Here is an 8,923-nt window from a genome sequence, read left to right as displayed (position 1 = left end):
TCTTCCGAAAAACAATCTTTATACTTTTCCAAGAGCTGAAGTTGCTCTTGGTTTTCAGCATTCATATTATCTTTTACATCAGTGACATAAAGCAGACAACATTGAACACAATCCTTAATTGCTCTAGAGACTTGCATATGGCTTACCATAGGTATGGTGTCTCCAGAAACTCCAGCTTGGATCTCGTACTTCTTGCCTTTGTTGGTGAGTTCTACCTTCTTTTTCTGAGAGAAGATGGTTGAATCTACTCTATGATTCCAGGGCATGCCAAGAATCACATCGCAACCATCAAGGTCTCCGATACAGAAGGTATCTTCGTCACTATAGCCTTGAATTTGAAACTTGAGCTTGCCAATGTAGGGTATCACAGTCTTCACTGTGTCACCTTCATCAGCATTCAAAGCTTGGCGAACTTCTGCCGGAGTGTCCATCTCTTCGTTCTTTAATCCAAGCTCTTTAGCTAATTGCAAGGAAATGATATTTTCATTCGCCCCAAGATCTATCAAGAATAGTGCTTGCTTACCTTGTAACTGTCCCCAAGCTTTTAATAATTTGCGCATCTCTGGAGTGTGAGTTGTGTTTGCAACTACATCACTAATAGCATTGATTTTCACTGGCGACTTAGGCTTGTTGTCAGAAACCTTGCCTTGTCCCTTGTTTGGACATTGCTTCGCTATGTGGCCTGTTTGTCCACATTTAAAGCACTTCCCTTCTTTCATGAAGCGTTGCTTTTCTTCTTCGGAAAGCTGCTTTGCTTGTGGATATAGATTGGAGCGAAATTGAGGAGCATTAGGAGGTGCATAGGGCTTCATCTTCTTTTGATTTGATGGCTGCTTTTGCCACTGTTTTTGTCCTTCATTTGGGGCTGAATACTCCTCATCATCAGCTACTCTCTTCTTATCATTCTTTTGGAATGATTTGTTGCCATTGTGCTCCATGTCCCATGTCTCAGCATGGTCAATGAGTTCCCTGAGACTAGAACAATGATAATGATTAAGAGCAGTACGAAGTTTAAAATGCAAACCTCCTTGAAACTTCCTAAGCTTTTCCGAACTACTGATCTTCTTGAAATGTTGGACCTTCAAAAGTAGCTCCCAAAATCTCTTGGTATAGTCACCAAGTGACTCATTTTTCCTTTGCCAAAGCCGATCCCATTCCATTTTTACATCTCTTTTGAAATGAACAGGAAGAAATTGGCTTTGTATCAGGCGAACAAAGGACCGCCATGATTTTGGGGCAGCATGATCATATTCCAACCCCGTCCACCAAGTATGGGCTAAGTCGGTTAAATGTAAAGCTGCAAACTTAATCTTTTCTTTTTCTTTATACTTGTCACGACCATACAAAATTTGAAATTGACGAATAAACTTCAGAAGAAGATCAGGATTTCGGGAATCATCATACATACTGAACTTGATCTTCTTTTCAAGTTGAGATAGTGACTTAGTCTTCTTCTTCTTCTTATGCCTTCGTCCATGCTCGGATCTTGAGGTTGAAGATGATGAAGTGCTTGATGGGGATAAAGATGGAGACGAGGGTGAAGAATGTCGACGCCTTTGACGATGATAAGGTCTTCCACAAGAAGGGTGAGACTCTTCATTACTAGAAGAGGATCCATCAGAATAGGCGCCAGATGACTTTGAAGAAGAGGATGAGCTTCGACGCGATCTCTTTCTTTGTCTTGAAGTAGAATGGGACTGCCTCTTAGAAGTAGTTGGACTTCTTGATCGGCTCCTTTCATTGGTATGGCTTTGTCTCCTTGAAGTAGATGGGCTTCTTTCCTTGAATTCTTTGGGATTCTCAACTTTTTCTAGTTTGAGAAGTTGCTCACGAATTTGCTGATTCTCTTCTCTAAGACTTTGAATGGCTTGAAGGATAGCACTCGATTGATCCATTGAGACTAAAGAAAAAAAAATATGCTCAAGCACTCAATGCAAGGGCTAAAACAAACAAACTTATAGTTGTAAGCACTACCAGTGCTGGGGGTGAGGACCGAGCCAAAGCTCTGATACCACTGTAAACGCCCCGAACAACGTAGTATGCTTAACAATTATGATATTCGCTTGTTTTCAAGATTTAATATAAAAGAGAATGAACACTTAAAGCTAAAAATGAAAATTGCTCACAAAATTACAGTCATAAAAATGTAAAAGTAATGGAGACAGGATTGAGGGTTGAAGATGGGCAACCCCCCCCGAAGGAATGTATTTCTGCTCAACCCAAGTCCCTTAGGGAAGAGCTCAGTTACAATCAACCTGAGAGTGAGAAGAAGTAATTCTCACTCTCACAAGATCATGCAAAGATGTACAAACACACATGCATTATCTATTATGCAATGATAAGAACTGATTTCTTTACAGTATGAGAGAAGAAAAAGGGGAATTCAGCCTTTCTCCATCGTTGATCAGCAGTACATGGATAGAGCTTGCTTCTTGTAGCTAAAATGGAAGAAAGAGCTCAAGAAGGAGGTGCTGTAATGAATTTACAGGCTTGCTATCTTGTAAAACAACAGTGATAGAAGAGGGAATATGGAGGAATTTGATAATGGAGAAGTGGGGGATGATGATGGGGATGGATGGGGCCAGTTTCTGGCTATCTGTGGGTGCTGTACATGAGTTTACAGCAAAGAAAAATGATGATCAATGAAGAAAAACGAGCTCTTATTTATAGGAGAGGGGAGAGCTAGTACAAAAGGGGAAAGTGGAGTAGCACAAGACAAGTGTCCAGCCACATGTCATGAGATGTGACAAGTGGTGGGACACTTGGAACTTGTGTGACAAGTGTCTTGACACTTGTCTCTTCTCTATGGCCTTCCTTTTTGGATTGAATACTGTCAAGAATAGAAACAACCAAATTTAGTAAGCACAGTCAGAGTACAGAACTTACTATTTTGAGAATGACATCCCTATTTTTTAGGACTAGCATTTTTAGGCTAATTCGAGGCTCCTAAAATTTAGGGACCTCCTAAAATTTAGGGATCTCCTAGAATTTAGGGACCCCCCAATATGGGTATCATATGAAAGCTTTTTCCGTGTACATCGCAAAAATGGTATCCGAATCTTCATGTGACTTTCCTATGCAAAGAAATGTGCATTTCAAGCTTTCAGCCCACACATGCACATTATACAAGCATTTCATGATCATGCCATCTTGTTGATTGTAACTGTTTGTTATGGTGGATCTAGCCCACACTTCAAGGCATCAATCCTTTCTGTGTGTGAGTCTAACCCTGATATGCGTGAGTTCTAGTCACAGGTGCCCAATCGGGTCATATAGGTGGAAGTGTGAACTATCTTTTCTCTAACCCACCACGTGGGTCCACCATAACCTTTGACCACTTATCAGTGGCCAGCTCCAATGCACTTTTCTTTATATCTAATTAGTGCAAAGGAAATAAATTTAATAAATCATTATATAGACAAATTAATGAAAAAGGATACAAATTCTGTTTCTATAGACTTGTAACAATCATCCTCATACAACTCTTCCAAAAATTGTATTCTCACTGAAGCATAACACATGATGCTTTCTCTCTACTGCCCATCTCTTCTTCATGGCTGTAAGTTCTTTTCTTACTACTAAAATCCCTATTACAACAGTTGTACATGCAATAACAACATATTCATTTAGCATATTAATTCCCTACTGTCATAAGTCATTTTCAATACCTATCACATCGTCCTCTTCATCATCCATCAACTCCTCTTCATCTTCAAACCTTGCTTGTGAAAGCATGTCAGCCAGGGGTTTTCTCTACCTACAATATGCTGAAAATAAGGGTTAAGTGACTTTATATATGCAATTCATCATAACATGGCAATATCAAGAGTTGAGCAATTTGGTATCATGCCCAATAGAGGTAGACAATCAGTCTCTCTACCACTACATGAGCTCCCATAAAATACTCATTGTCACACTTAAGGACTGTCACTACATCCCAAAGCTCTCTTTTGACTTGAGAATACCGCCATTGATGTTCACTGAGGACCTTTGCTCCAAATCAAATGGCATACTTATTCCCATCATCATCATCCTGACAAACTGCCCAACCAATGCTGATTGGGCTTCTATCCACGGTGAGAATAATAGGCCGCCCATTCTCATAATTTGCTCTCTTTAGTGTTGGATTTGAAATCAATAAGCTCTTTAACTTTTGAATTGCCTTCGTATGATGTTTACCCCACCAAAATTTTTTCCATTTTCTCAAGAGCTGATATAAACTTTCAACCACATGAGCAAAATGTGGAATCCATATAAAGTAAAGGACACATGCACCCAAAAATATTCTCACCTCGGATACATTCGAATATGTCTCCCACATCCTGCTTATGGCATCAATCTTTACTGGTGAGGGCTTTCTCCCATAAGGTCCACACATGTGCCCAACAACTAATACTTCCTCCACTCCAAAAACTGAATTTTCTCCTGATAGAGTCAAATGCACTTCTTCAAGATGGCTCAAAATCCTAACACAGTTAGTAGTATGATCAGCCACAAATCTTCTACATCCTTCCTCATTCAGCTCTTCATTCTTCTCATGGATATCACACCCTTTTATCAGCACATCATCAAGAAAGGGTAAGGTCAACTGAGGAATATACTCCTTCAAACATTTATGCATAGCAGTCATCATATGCGCCATTGAATTGGTTGCTCCCTGTGGAATCATACACATCCTAACCAATCCAAGCGGTGTCTTCATGGCAGTGATATCCCAACTTTCCAATGTAAGCTGAAACTCATCATATCCTGAATATGAATCTGCTATAGAGTAAATTACCTTGCTTATAAATGCTTCTGCAAATTCATCCGCTATCATGCCTGATCCAACATTCCTTATGGTGACTTTATTAACTAGTTGTAAATCCTGTATAAATCTCAAAGAACCATTCTTCTTTGGAACAATAAACAATCGATTCAAATATGGAGCTGAAGAGGGCTCCAAAATCCGCATCTTGATCTTCTCATTTAAAAGCTCCAACACTTAGGCAAATATGCTTGAGGTACTAGAATAGGCTTTAAATTCCATGGCACATGAGGTACTGTAAAGATTACCATAGGTGCAACTATGTCAGATCAACACATCCAATTTCATCTTGCTCAAACCCAAAGGATTTCCCATGCCTTGCCAACATATGCAAGAAACAAGCTCTTTCTGCAAGTAAAAGAAAGCTTGTATCACCAATTTTCAACTTTTGTAAAGTTTTAGCTGTAAATTTATGTCCTAATCCATGTGGATCCCATAAACTAGGCTGTTGAGTCACTTTTTCAGCCAACCCATCACTTTTAGGTGGTAAAGGTAAAGCCATAGGCTTAACCTTCTTTGCAACAATTTTGTACTTTGTATCCACCCTTGCTTCAACCATGTTTTGCAACCCATATATTGGAGCCCATAACATTCATGCTCAGCAAATTCTTGAATGACTTCATACATCTCTAAAGTGTCAACATAAATAACCTCTTTTTCTACCCTATTTTTAGCATTAATTGTTGCAAAAATTTCAGCCACTATATCAATATCAATCAACCCTAAAAACAACCTTGAAGTACCTTCATTTGCAGCCATCAAACCATATGTTTTCAGCTCTTTTTCAGCCCATCCTAAATATTTCTTTTAAGCCTTGCACATGGCTGAAATATGCTTAAAACTGCCAAGACTACATGATGTCCATTCTTGCAATCTAGACACAAACACAATTTTCTCCTTTCTTGGAGGGATAATTATCTTCCTAGATGCACTGCCATAGTCTCCACTTACATCAATGCTATCTAAAAACCCTTAAATTCTTGTGCATTAGGTGGCATAGGATTATCCCTCGCCTATCTCGATTGTAGGGATGATTCACACAAACAGTGAGAAACTGTACCAGCTTTGTATTGTCTTTACTTCGAACCTGAGCATATGAAGAACCATCATCCAAGGCTTTTGTTTCTAGCCTTGATTCCAAATATAGGGCTGCCCTGAAATCACCGGATAACTACATGAATCCTGTACAAAAAAATGATATTCATCCCTAACATCTCCAATAGTCACGGGTACATTTGGACAAAATAAACATGGGCCATCTTGGACAAAATAAACATGGGCCATCCCCTGATGAACTGTTTGCTGCCAGCATGGGCCATCTTGGATCTATATCAATTAGCCAACCTCCATTCTCATACAAACTCTGTGCCATAACATTGATTTCAGAACCATGATCCAAAAGAGCTATGCAAGGCGTCTCTCTTTCTCCCAATTTAATAATTGTCTCTCTTATAGGACGAGCCTAATACATTCATGAATAATGATTGCTTGGAATAAAATGAGCATCTTCTTCTTCATGTGTTTGTTGATGGACATCCCCATTATACATAGCCTTCTCTCTATGCTTAGTGCTGCCCATGATACCATTTTCAGCCATAAGCTTTCTATCTATACTTCCATTTAGCCCATTTTCAACATCAGCCCTTTCCAAATCAACATTACATGCATCATCATATTTCTTCTGAAGTTGTTTCTCTATGTCTTTGTCAACCTGTATCAATGCTTGCAAAACTTCACCAGTCTCAAGATCCGATTGTAACCTGTAAGTGGACTACTTGTCCCTTTTCTTCCTTTCTTGTTTCTTTTCTTGAGATGCATCCTCCATAACATGTTAAGGTATGGATTTTTCAACCTCTTTATATTGCTCCATCTCTTACTTCATGTTATGCATTTAGATGGGCATGAAGAGGAAGGATTAGTAGTGTCCTCATCTCTTCTTATCTTTTCTTCCACAAGAGCTTCTTAATTATGAACCTCAACCAAATAAGCATAGGCTGAAAATGAATCCACTAGTGCACTCCATCATGTTCTCCCTCGTATACTCTAACTTGCATTAGCCAATTCAGACTTTGTTGTTTTTCCCTTTTCCATGCAATCTAATGCCTGCATCCAAACACATGATTTTTCTTCAGCCATGCCTTCTTTACGAGCTTGTTTGGTCCCTTCAATTATCAACCCATATGTGGTTGCATCTATGGCAACAAATGTTGTCCTTGTTGCAACCAAATCTTCCAACCTCTTCTACATGCCACCATTTCCAAAATTTGGCTCTATTGGAAGACCAGTTTCTGTTGCATGTATTTTACCATCTTTCAAAAAGACTAACCCTTTTGCTTCTACTTCATAGTAGGCTATAGAGTCTCTCTTTTCATGTTGTAAACTGTCACACCAAATGCATCTTCGCTTGTATCCTTCTTTGCACAGTCTTTGGGTTGTTGCTCGAGCCTTCTCTTCTATCTTAGCATCCAAATTTTTGACCTTTGCATAGATCTTTGTCAAATTCAACCTCAAATCACACATGCCTTTGATTAATTCATCCACAATATCACCTTTAAGAGCCGAACGAATAGGTATAACCGGTTGTTCTGCCATAGCCACAGGTGCCTTGGTTGCAATTTCAGTCCCCTTTTAAGCACTGGCAGGTGTGGTGCCTATACCCCATCTTAATTTCATCCACTCTTTCTTTACCAACATATGCACTACCTTAGTTACATTAGCCCAATCTGATTTCAGTCCTGTTTCAGAAGAGGCATCTTCTAAACGATCTGCCACCTTCTCCTACAAAGCAAGATATGTAGCCTTAAAAAACAAATCAATTTTTTGACTCTCTAATGATTGCTATTCATTGGCATCCAACTGCGCATACTGACTTTCAAATTCACGGAGGAAAGCTGTAGTAGCCAACCCTTTATTGGGCTTTTCAATCCAATCTGTATATGTCTTTTTAGTTACCAATCCTGCATCTTCCAAGCAAGACTCTTCTCTCAAAGCTTCCTTAAAAGCTACCCAATCAGAATCTCTTCTATGTAACCAATGATGCAATGCATGCATGGCCAAACGAGAGAAATACCGACTCCATGTATACTTGTGGTACCCCATGAAACAACATCTTTTCTTCATACAACTGGATGAAGACCAAAACATTTTGATCTTTAAACTACTTTAATTCTTGTCCCACTACTTGCAATGCATTCACAGCTAAGGAATCAATTCTTTTTGCTTCCTACCGAGTTTACATTTTTTAAAGCATCGCCACCACTTGAACCTACACAATCCCCCATCTTTACACACCTACTGCCAACTTTCACCTCGGGTTCACTGCTGTCAAAGTGTTTGTGATTGAAAGTCTACCACGAGGGTAAGAGACAGCATGGTGGAGGGAGATTCAAGGAATGGAGTAGATGAAAGAGAAGGGGCTAAAAGAAGTAGAAGATGTAAAAGAATACTCACAAAGATGAAGCCTGTCAATTTATTTTTGCATTATGAGAAGATAAATCTCTTGTAGACAAAAACATGCATAAAATAATACCTTCCTCTATGCTGCTTAGACTGCCAATGTGATGCTTCCATTGGCTCCCAAAGGGGGATAAAATATCAAGACACTTGGCTAGATTTCTGCCAGATCACTCCTTCTTCATCTCCCAATTCGGAGTGCTATTCAATCCATGAAAACTACGATTGCACATTGCGCGATTTTGCCCATCCTTCTTTTTACATAAAATCCTCCAAAAATGGCTAAAAGCTACATGCTTTCTTTTATATGTCATCCTATTCTAGAAGTTGTCTACATTGTTTGGAAATTTTACAAGAGATAATATGTAAAATATAAAAAATTGACAAAACTTATCCAAAAATCTAGTATTTTTGAACCACATATACTACGAACACTGACATTAATGACTAATATGGCATTTGCTCTCTAGATCAACAAGAAAGCCACACTCTAGAGTTTTTCACACTATGTCCACATAGCAGCATGATACCATTATGTTCCTTCCTTATCCAATAATTTAGATGTGGAAAAATCCTTTTGGCCAAAGCCTTAGCAAACACTTTATATGCCGAGGTCGCAGGTGATTTATCTCTAATTGGAGAGTAGATCTTTCCCATCTCTCT

This window comes from Lygodium microphyllum, chromosome 18 (assembly GCF_053477565.2).
Source record: "Lygodium microphyllum isolate KBCC chromosome 18, Lygodium_microphyllum_v1.1.10, whole genome shotgun sequence".
Taxonomy (NCBI): Eukaryota; Viridiplantae; Streptophyta; class Polypodiopsida; order Schizaeales; family Lygodiaceae; genus Lygodium; species Lygodium microphyllum.
This window is presented reverse-complemented; position numbering follows the sequence as displayed.